Here is a 12153-nt window from a genome sequence, read left to right on the forward strand (position 1 = left end):
ATGAATATTCAGGACTGATTTCCTTTAGGATGGACTGGTTTGATCTCCTTGCAGTCCAAGGGACTCTCAAGAGCAAAACAGCATAATACAAGGCAGAATGCAAAGCACCGTGTTGATCATAATCATTCACAACTATCTGGTTTTGAGGCTCTGAAACCTAGGTTTACAGAGTGGTGGGTGAAATGCCTTGCCTTGGGCTAAAGAGAAAAAACAAAACTATACTTTTGTCTTTGATTCAAGAAGGAATTTCTCTTTTAAGAAGGCTTTATGTGGCTTAGAGGTATTACCAGAATAATATGGCCCCTGCAACCTTTCTTCCTCCCAGTTCTAAGCCACCTGTCAAGAGGAAGAAGAAAGGAAAAGCTGCAACAGCTTTGAAATGCCTGATTTGATTTTTAATTGACTTACTGGCTGAATATTTTCCTCAATATCTGTCATCCTACATATCCTCAGTGTACCTAGTTATCTACCTTATTCTATTCAACAAGTCAAATAGGACTTTACCAATACAATTCTCATTGCCTCTCCCTCTGCTGCTGCTGCTGCTAAGTCACTTCAGTCGTGTCCGACTCTGTGCAACCCCATAGATGGCAGCCCACCAGGCTCCCCATCCCTGGGATTCTCCAGGCAAGAACACTGGAATGGGTTGCCATTTCTTTCTCCAATGCATGAAAGTGAAAAGTGAAAGTGAAGTCGCTCAGTCGTGTCCGACTCCTAGTGACCCCATGGACTGCAGCCTACCAGGCTCCTCCATCCAGGGGATTTCCAGGCAAGAGTACTGGAGTGGGGTGCCATTGCCTTCTCCGAATACCCAACACTACTTTATGCTTTTTTTTACCCTGATTGGGAGACCTTTCTGACTTGACAATCTATCTTCTACAGGCAATCATATTCTACCAGAAAAATGATATGGTAAAGATATTACACAGCACTTTCAAGACCCTTAAACTTTGAATGCATCCTGTTATACTATATTGAGTCTGTCCCTCAAGCTGATCCTGCAAACTGCTCTCATGATAATCATTTGAAAGCATTCACTTTTATTGTGACTCCTATACTAAAATCCTATAATAGCGCTCTGTTTCAGTCCTACATTTTCATTGTTTCATTCACAGCTCTTTCCTGACTGGCCCCTCATTACCTATCAGTTATCCCTTCCACAAGGCCCTACATCTGGCAGCCCCTGCTGTCCTCCAACAGGGCATAGATTCTCCAAAAAAGATGTTATACACTGTTAATAATATTATTGGTTTATTGGTCACTTTGATTGGATTATATATCCTCAAGGTTTCTAGTGTTTTAGGGGTTTTTTCTATTTTTATTTTAAAGCTTTCCAAATGGAAATATCCTATTGTTTTTTCTAATAATTTGTGATTATTGTAAAAAATTAAAATACAGAAAGAGTGAAAGCATCTATGTGCTCTGTCCTCCAAAAACATTCATTCTTAACTATTTGGTATAGATTTTTACAGTTTTTAAAGATGTATATATGGATTTATTTTTACCTGAATATCTGTAATCAGAGAACTTTTTAATCTTTTTCTTAGTAACCAAAACCTTGAGCTCAAAAATTTAAAAATAAGTAAAAAATCTGTATCCATAAAGCTTGAAAAAATTAGAAAGATTAAAGCAACTCAGAATCATGACATCTAGTGGTTTTGAGGTCAAGTAGTATCTGATTTTAAGTATTATTGGCCACCATTATGTTAAAAATAGGAAAAAAAAAAACATAACTTTTCTATAACTGTGTGTGAAGTACTTTTCATGTGGCAATTTTATTATCCCCAGTTTAAAGGTGAGGTAACTAAAGCACAGAGAAATTAAATCGTTTGCCTAAAGTGGCACAGCTAGTTTTTGATTCAGCTATGATTCTGACTCTAGGAAGTCTGATTCTAGAGTGCATATAACCGTACATAGTTATTAATAATGTAAGATTTGCCACAGTGGAAATTTTATTTATTGAACAAATATGTATGAACAAATATATGCTATGTAATAAGCAATTGTGCCAAGTACTGTAACAGATCACAAGGACATAGAAGTAAACAAAATAGATGTAGTTCCTGATGTTCAGAACAGAGTCAAGTATTAAATGAATAATTAGGCAATTGCTTATAATAAATTGCTACTAAATATAAGTACCTGATGCTGTGGAATCTATATAATATAGGCCCCAGCACTTTCAAGGAAATGTGAAAATAAATGACTTAAGAGGACTTTTTCTTATTTCCTCAGTTTCTTTTTTCCCATTTCTACTAAATGTTTTTCTCCATTTTTTCCCTTTGTCTTCTTTGCTTCTCTTCTAATTTTCGTCCCAGCAATGACCTAAATCTGGTTTCTTGCAGGTTAAGCCTGCTCTAACACTCATGCCATCTGTTCTCCTTCTAGCTCTGCAGCACAAGATTTTATCCTCTGGTAGTTTTTCTTTAAGCTAATCTTTGTACAGCTTACAAAGTACTTTACAGTGGACAAATCTTACATTTAACAATTAGTGCTTATTTTACCTATGATGGTAGAAATTGACCTTTTGAGAAAACATCTAAAGGTCATAAAAATACTGTGTGAACTGGCCCAAATCCTTTCAAGTCTGAAATTTTATTTCGCATAGTAATTGTTTCATATGGTTGACCATTATAAAATTTACCCAGGAACTCTTTAAACATAACTTTGGAGAGCTTTCTTCATGTCTGAGGAACATTACCGTAGACTGATTCTTCTTTTTCATTCATTTTATTGATGTGTAGTTGATCTGTAATGTGTTGATTGCTGCTGTACAGCAAAGTGATTCAGTAATACATATATTTATACTTTTTTGTATTCTTTTCCATCATGGTTTATGACAGGATATTGAATAAAGTTCCCTGTGTTATACAGTAGGTCCTTGTTCATCCATTCTGTATATGATATGTTTGCATTTGCTGGTCCCAAACTCCCAGTTCATCCCTGCCTTATCCCTTCCACTTTGGCAACCACCAGTGTGTTCTCTATATCTATGAATCTGTTTCTGTTTCATAGATAAGTTCATCTGTGTCATATTTTAGATTCCACATATAAGTGATATCATATGACATTTGTCTTCCTGATTCTGACTTACTTCACTTAGTATGATAATTTCTAGATCTATCCATGTTGCTGCAACTGACATTACTTCATTCTTTTTTATGACTGAGTAATATTCCACTGTGTATATGTATCACATCTTTATCCATTCTCTGTCAGTATACATTCAGGCTGTTTCCATGCCTTGGTTGTTTTAAATAGTACTGCTATGAACATAGGGGTTCATGTTTCTTTTTGAATTATAGTTTGTCCGGATATATGCCCAGGAGTGGTATCATATGGATGGATACCACTGGATCATATGGCAGCTCTTACTATAGAAAGATTCTTACCTTTTATCACTACCTATTCCACAACTCCACCCCCAGAACACTGCCTTCTTGTCATCCCAATTTATATTCAGATACCTAAATCCTAGGGCTTCCCTCGTAACTCAGTCTGTCAACAATCTGCCTGCAATGCAGGAGACCTGGGTTCAATTCCTGAGTTGGAAGATCCCCTGGAGAAGGAAATGGCAACCCACTCCAGTATTCTTGCCTGGAGAATCCCATGGACAGAGGAGCCTGGCAGGCTACAGTCCATGGGGTCGCAAGAGTTGGACATAACTTAGCGACTAAACCACCACCACCACCTAAATCCTAAGACATACACCCTTGCTCACTTTCTCATTGTTCAGAGAACCCTGACTACCATTTCCTTCTGGGGAGTGATAAAAACAGAATAGTAGGGGTCAAAACATGATATATTTGGGGAATTTGAAGAAATGCTGAATTAGGGGTAATATATCCCAAAGAAAGGTGGCGTGCCTTTGAATTGGCAAAAATGGAATCTTAAACTAGCCAATCAGGAATTGCCTAATTCACACCCCTTAGGTAACCTGCCTGATAGATTCATTCCCTAAAGGATGCAGTAACTAAGCACTCTTCTGTCTAGTATAACTTACTTGTTCCCATTGCCTTCTGCCTATAAAAGTCTCATTTTGTACAGCTCCTTGGAGCTCCTTTTGGTCTGCTAGATAGAATTCTGCCAAATTTGTGATTGTTGAAGAAAACCAATAAGATGTTTAAAATTTACTCAAGTTGAATTTTGTGTTTTAACAATACTTAACACTATTGAACTGTACACTTAAAAATTCTTAAGATAAAAAAAATTATTAAGATAGTAAATTTTGTTATGAGTATTTTACTAAATTTTTAAGAATAAATTTAAAAAGAAAATAAATGATCCTATTTTTATTTTAATTATTATCTATGCTTTTATACATGCATAAATCAAAATGATAATAGTAGTTATCTCTGGGTGTTACGATTACCAGTACATTTAATTTTCTTCTTTTTATTTTTCTGTTTGTGTCTACCATGAACATGTGTTACTTTTAAAATCAGAATGGTATTATTATATCTCTAACTTCTTGGTGACTTAAATTTCTTTAACATGGAACAAAGCCTTATAGTCTACATTTAGAAGTATATTAAGCCTGGGTCTTCCCTGGTGGCACAGTGGATAAGGATCTGCCTGTCTATGCAGGGGACACAGTTTCAATCCCTGATCCAGGAAGATTCCACACGCCATGGAGCAACTAAGTCTGTGTACCACAACTACTGAGGCCGAACTCTAGAACCTGTGTTCCACAAGTGGCTGGAATGAAACGCCCTCACAGCACAACAAAGCGTAGCCCCCACTTGCCACAACTAGAGAAAGCCCACGTGACAAAGACCCGGTGCAGCCAAAAATAAATAAATAATTAAAATGATTGCTTTAAAAGAGCATATTAAGCCTAGTGAAAAAAAATCAAATAATATAAATTCATTCTAAAATGTAATGAGGATGTCAGGGGAAAAACAAGAGGTAACTTGTTGTCTGAAAGGAGTAGGAGGAAACGTTTAAAAAATCAGAGATTCAGAAAAAAAGAGAGCAAAACCACCAAACACAAACTTGGCCTACTTCAAAATTTTGCCCAGAACTAATTCTGGTTAGATAAGCCAAAAAAGGAGAGAGGACCCAAGATCCCTGAGAAATTGCTTGAGCAAGAAGTGATCTTGGGTGCCAAAAAAGCCAGTTTTTATAGTTCTGACATTTAGACTTGGGGAAAATATTAAATTGGATTTTCTTGTTTTTACTGGGACACTTACTGTGTTCTGAGTAGTCTTTATAAATCCTAATTGTCTCTCTTAGTTTGTTCATAGGACATAAGGAAGTCACACAGTGTCCATTAAATATGCTAACCCTCCTGGGAATCTCTTTTCAATGTATATACTGAGTGTGCATAAGAAAGAGAATTTTGGAACTTCCCTGGTGGTCCAGTGGCTAAGACTCCAAGCTCCTAATGTAGGCAGCCCAGGTTCGATCCCTGATCAGGGACCTAGATCCCACCTACTACAACGAAACAGTCTGCATGCTGCAGTGAAGATCAGAGATCGCACATGCAGCAACTAAGACCCTGTGCAGCCAAATAAAATAAATATTTTTTATAAAAGAGAATTTCATATCACAGTTGAAACTAGATTTCACTTAATATATAGTATGAATGCAGTGACCAGCATGCAGAATTTTTAAGAACATCTAATTTTCAAATATCAAGTTCTATTGTTGCACAATTACATCCCAGTATTTGGTTTGAAAACCATGGTCACAATGATGAAATATATACATTCTTTTACTTGAGAGGGTCCTGGCACACATGGATTGAATAGGCACATTGATCCCACCAATGGAGCAGAGTTTGTTACCTTCAGAGAGATCTCAGGGCTCCAGAAAATCTCCCACTGTTGTTGTCCTTCAGGAAGTGATTCAAAGATCCTTCTCCCAACACCAACACATTTCTGTTAATCTCAGATCAAATAAATACTTTTTCAGCCTTAGCTTTAGTTGAGAAGTTGGTATGTTAAGGAATGTTTTAACTGCTCTTTCTCCAACCACAACAGAAACAGAAAAAGTGCAGGACCTTCAAGCTCTGATCTGCAAAGAGTTAACATCTTAAGAGCTAAACAGAACTGTATTAACTCCTCTCTTAACAAGCCAGGAAGACAAGAGGATTCTGCAGGACTGGAGGACACCAAAACAGTTAGAGAAAAGAATAAGAGAGAGCTCTCTAGAGGAAGCAAGAACTGTAAGTTTGTATCGAATACATGTTTATAGTCTTCCATTTCTTTCCCTGGGGTTTTTGAGAGGAGTGAAAAAGGTTTATTCATTTTGTATTGCGCCAGTCTCCCAGGCATCCAGACACAGTGTCACTGGGCTTCCCTTGTGGTTCAGATAATAAAGAATCTGCCTGCAGCATGGGTCAGGAAGGTTCCCTGGAGAAGGGAATGGCTACTCACTCCAGTATTCTTACTTGGAGAACTCTGTATTGTGCCAGGCTGCTAGGCATCCAGACACAATGTCACTAGGTCATCTTTAATCCTGTCACCTTCTTCACTCCATCCCACCCCCAACTAGTTGGCAAGTATTTAGATTCTCTTTCCTCAGTGTCTTTGTAATCTATCCCAGTCTTCCATCTCCCTGCCACCATCCTTCCTAGTTCAAGGTCACTTTCCTGAACCACAGCAATATCCAAATGCTCTTCTCTGCCAGTCTCTCTAGTGCACTTATTCCAGATGAATCTTCCTAAAGCCTTTCCACAGTCCTAACTCTGTTGCTCTTGTGCTCAAAATGTGTAATTCCACCCATCCTCTGCAGAATGAGTATAACTCCTCTAGTTTATATGCAAGGTCTTCCAACATATGCTTCCTTTCACTTGAATTCTCACAACTCTGTTTCTCAAATTTGTCTGCCTACCTGCTTCTGTCGAAGACCACCCTGCTCTTTGCCCATCCCTGACTCTATTCAAACTCTCCTCTCTCTGTATAAACCATTCTATATCTCCACCTGCAAAATCCCCCCAGACCCCAACAATCCTCCTTCCGTAAAGCTTTATCTGATCCTTCAAGTAAATGTGAATTTCAGTCTTCCTCTATACTCTCATTTTGCTCTGCTCTTCTCAGATTGACTTTTTCTTTTCTTCTCAGATTGACTTTTTATATTTCACCTTATAGCCAAGGATGTGCTTTTCTCATTTCTCCTCTCCTCATTAATTATTCACTTCCTAAGAGCAAGGACTTTATTTTTCTTTCCTTTCTGTAGGAAACTACATTATTTTTTATTATTATAATTGACACTGTATAGCATAATGAGTTGAATTACATATATTGTGAAATGATTACCACAGTTTAGTAAACACCCATCATCTTATATAGACACAAAATTAAAGAAATATAAATACATTTTTCCTTGTGATGAGAACTCTTAAAATTTACTCTCTTAACCACTTTAATATATAACATACAGCAGTGTTAATTATGTTTATCAAGTCTATTACATCCCTGGCACTTACTTATTTTAGACATGTAACTGGAAGTTTGTGTACCTTTTGACCATCTTCATCCAATTCCCATTCTGCTCTCCCCCACCTCTGGTAACCACAGATCTGAGGGCTGTATTTTTTTCTCCAGGTAGCAACTGCACCAAATGGGCATTCAGTAACATTTGCCAAATTAAGTTCAGTCCAAATTCTAGGCGTTCCTGTCATCTTTTCAGAGCATTCACACAACTGACACTGAAATTAGAGCCTATACTTTTCTCCAAAGCTTCTCTTTATCTCTGCTCCAAGTTTCTTTTTCCAGACTTACATCTCCTTTCTGTCCTTTTAAATAAGATCAGCTCGTCCTGAGTTCCCTCACTCACAGTTAAATTATTTTCTCTAAGAGTCCATTCACAATTTGTCCCTTTCTTCCCCCAGATTTTCAGTTTGAAGGAGCCCAACTTCAGTGTCCCCTTTCAGGGACTTGTCTGTTTATCAGACCTGTTAAAGTTAACTTCTTTTGCAATGGGAAGACCTGAATTCCAACCTATATTAAATTTAAAACAGTTAAAACATTACTTCTATATTTTAACACATAGGTCCACTTAATCCATGAATTTTTAGAGGATGGAAGAATTTTTACAACATCATTTCCTATGCTCTACTGAAATGCTACTGACAATCCTTTGAGCAGATTTCTCACCTGATCTTTACAGTTTTCTTCTTTTTTCTCTCTTCTGCTCAAGTAAGTGACACCATTATGGCTCTCACTTCACTGTGTTCTTAGAGATGAGAGAGAATTAATGCAAAACTTTGTAAAATTATTAAAAGCAACTCTAAAAAGGAAAACAATTTCTATCACAACCCAATATAATAGTGATACATTAGTTGAAAAAGTATGATGTATCTGCAGATACCAGGCACTCAGGAACAAAGATATCCTCAAAAGAGCTGATAGGCTAGTAAAGAGACATGTGATGTTCAAATACCATAGAGAATTAACTTATATTAACCAACATATAAGAACATTACATATATATATCATAATATAAATCATTAACTTATACCGATAAATACAATTAGAATTATCAATTGGCCAGAAACTAGTTCAGCAAAAACAACAAAAACAGCTAGCATTTAGCTAATATGGAGTCTATACTGAGTGCCAAGCATTATGCACACTTTTTATAAGCATTATTTCAGTTGACCCTAATCATAATCATATGAGATGAGTATTTCATCCCTATTTTATAGGTAAGGAAAATAAACAGAGTGGTTAAGTAACTTGTCCATGGTCACACAGCAAAAGAAAGATGTGAATCATGTCTTTCTTATTCCTAGGCTTTTGACCACACTGTTTACAGTTCATTTTCTTCAACTTTAATCAGGGGTGAGTATAAAATCAGATTAAGCGGAGTTGGCTGTATGATTTTGATTTTTATGTTATCACACTGGTTTTATTCAGCAATCACTATGAACGAGTTACTCTTTGCCCTCACTCACCTACCGTTGCCCCAGGGCACAATTTTGAATATCACTGCCACACATTTATTTTTGTCTTTCATTCCATTGAGTGCAAAACAAGTGATAAAGTCTTCTTCTTTATATCTACTCTCCACTCTTTTCCTGCTGAGCCATTACATCTGGTCACTTCATTGGATTTGAATGTCCCTTCACAGTCTCTCCTGGGTTTTCTTTTCTGGCATTCTGATAGCCTCCATTTCATTCTTAGAGCTTCTTTGACCAGTTTTAGTGGTGCTTTTCAGTGGCTCCACAGTACCACACAGCTTTGGTGGTGTATTTTGGAGTGGTCATAAACCAGGACAATCTTCTCTGGGTCCAAATAATATTAAAGAACCACAGAATCTCTTCCTTTACTACAGCTTCATTTTTGTAAATGGCTTCAGGTGACATTCAGGTCTCTGATGTAGTCAACCCTCCTTTCCTTTTATCTTACTTTTCTACAATAGACTGGTTGAGAAAATGCGGTAATATAGCAGACATAAAAAAATTTTCAGTGTGAGGATTGACTTTAAAACAAAATGGTTTCCTTGGTTGTTTCCATTTTGCCGTTATCCTAGGACTGTTGTCTAACATGAAACTTTTGGGTGATTGTCAGCTTCCTTAATATAGAAATGTGTATAGATCCATTTAGAATTATGTCATTTGAAAGATATTCTCTACTTATTGTGGTTTAAAAAATGAAACATCACAGAACAGAATATGAATGATTCAAGTTAAATTGTCTGGAAAATAAATCAACAAAATGTTAATGTTTTCTCCCAGTAATAGAATTTCTCCATCATGCTCTCTACCTTCTTCTTTGTATTTCTCTGCTTGTTCAAAATAAGCTTATGAACAAGCTTCTTCAGTTGACAAGTCAAGCTAGTTTCAGCAAAAAGGGGAATTGTTTTAAGTACATAATACTTTCGTGCAGAACCTAAGGGCAGGAACAGAGATAGGCGCTGGGGAAGACTAAAATCAGGGACAGGAAGCTTTCAGTACCTTTTAACTCGACCATTCAGTGTTGGTCTCTCTCTTGACTTGTTTATTCGTTCACCTATTCATTCACTCAATATATATTTATTAGGTGCCTACTACATTCTAAGGACTTCCCAGGTGGTAAAGAACTCACTGCCAATGCAAGAGACAAAAGAGATGCAGGCTCAATCCCTGGGTCAGCAAGAGGGCATGGCAACCCACTCCAGTATTGGCTAGACAGAGGAGCCTACATTCTAGGAGTTATTCAAGTAAGAGGTAAATAAGAGAAACCAATTTTCTGCTTTCGAAGCCCTTATGTTTCAGTAAGAGGAGGCAATAAACAAGTGTAAATAAATGAGGTAGTTTCTGGGTATGGTAAGTGTTACTAGTGAAATAAACAGGGCAACATGATAGAGGAAGTAATCACTTTAGTTGCAAAGTCAGAGAAAGTCCTCTTGGCAGATGAGAAGATGCTGAGAGACTGAAGAATAAAAAGGAACTAGCCATGTGAAGAGTAAGGGATAGATCATTCCAGCCAAGTACAAACGTTCTGAGGCAAATACTATATGTATATATAGTATTTAAAGCCAGGAGATTGGATATTACAATTCAGAAAAAGAGGTTTAAAGTGACTCTGCAGATGGAATTTCCACAGTTATTTAGGCTGCAAATCAGAATATGGCCATCCCAGAAATCCCAAGTTTACCTAATAGTTCTAGTCATCCACAGAGGCTAAATTTAAGTCTCTTAGTCCCATTTCCAAATGCCTGGAAAAAGAATTTGATTGGCCCAGCTTAGGTCAGTTGTCTACCCCTGGTCTAATGAGCAATGACTGTAGGAACTGGCCCACAGACTATAAACCAATTACTGATGTGTTGGTCCCTATCACCAATACATCCCTATAATGGAGTAGCGAGGGGTTCAGAGGCTCATTTCCTAGAGAAAGGGGATGGTCATTGGCTTCCAGGCTGAGCAGACACTTTAAAAATGATCCAAAATGATATGGATCAATTCTATAATTGGAAAAATTGATTTCTTTTGTAATAAATAACATCATTATTACCGAATGCTTGGTTTTATCCTTTAGTGTAGAGTGATTCACATCACTACAGAAAAGACTATGCCATGTCTTACACCATCATGAAAGTGTTGAGAAATTTCTGCTACCACTTAAGTCTAGCCTGCAGAAGACACCCCCAAATTGCAAGTAATTGACTGAAGGTTTCCTTTATTTCAGTGTCCTGTGGTATCTCTCACAGCTTGGGAGATGATATGACATCTTCTCTTCTGGAGGACCATACAGCAAAGGACCTGATAAGAGACATAGACTCAATACCTCTGATGATACCAGCCTCGAAAGGTAAACTTGGTGTCTGAGGATGGATGCCTTTTAGAATGAAACCAACCCTCAGCCTGTTATTGTGGGGCGTCTTGCTAGTCTTCACAGTGACTGCTTTGCTCTCAGCCCTTTTCTTCAATCTTCTCAATGTTTTCTTCATATGTTCTTATGATAAAAATTTTATTGTGTGGGTTTATGAGCACCACAAACACAGAAAGTGAAAGTGAAGTTGCTCAGTCGTGTCCGACTCTTTGCGACCCCGTGGACTGTAGCCTACCAGGCTTCTCCGTCCATGGGATTCTCCAGGCAAGAATACTGGAGTGGGTTACCATTTCCTTCTCCAGGGGATCTTCCCAAACCCAGGGATCGAACCCGGGTCTCCCGCATTGAAGGCAGATGCTTTAACCTCTGAGCCACCAGGGAAACACAAACCATAAACACAAGCCAAGAACAAATGAGCGAGTCTCATTCACCTATGCATGTGATCAGCCCTTCATTCTCACTGAGCAGAGGTAGGCAATTTAAAAAAAGAGAGAGAGCACAGCCCCACTACCACTTCTTCCCCACTCACCTAAAGATATTTTTGTAACTTTGTTCACATACTCCCACTCCTCAGCCCTATTCATAGCTACTGTTAATTCTCTCTTCACCTGATTTCACTTCTGTAAGTTTTATTTCAAAGATAGGGCATTTTATGCACTGCTCATGGGTGTATAAATGGTGTGATCATTTTGGAATAAAAGCTTGGCATTATCTAGTAAAACTGAATATGCAGCTTTACTTCTGGGTATAAAATGGCAGAGGTTTTTGCAAAGACAAGAGACATAGATCAGAATATTTATAGCAGCATTGTTCAAAAGAGTAAAAAACAGAAACAGCATAAATGTCCATCGATTAGAAAAATGAATATACATTGATATATAGTCCTACATTG

The sequence above is a fragment of the Cervus elaphus genome, chromosome 12 (genome assembly GCF_910594005.1).
Source record: "Cervus elaphus chromosome 12, mCerEla1.1, whole genome shotgun sequence".
Classification (NCBI taxonomy): Eukaryota; Metazoa; Chordata; class Mammalia; order Artiodactyla; family Cervidae; genus Cervus; species Cervus elaphus.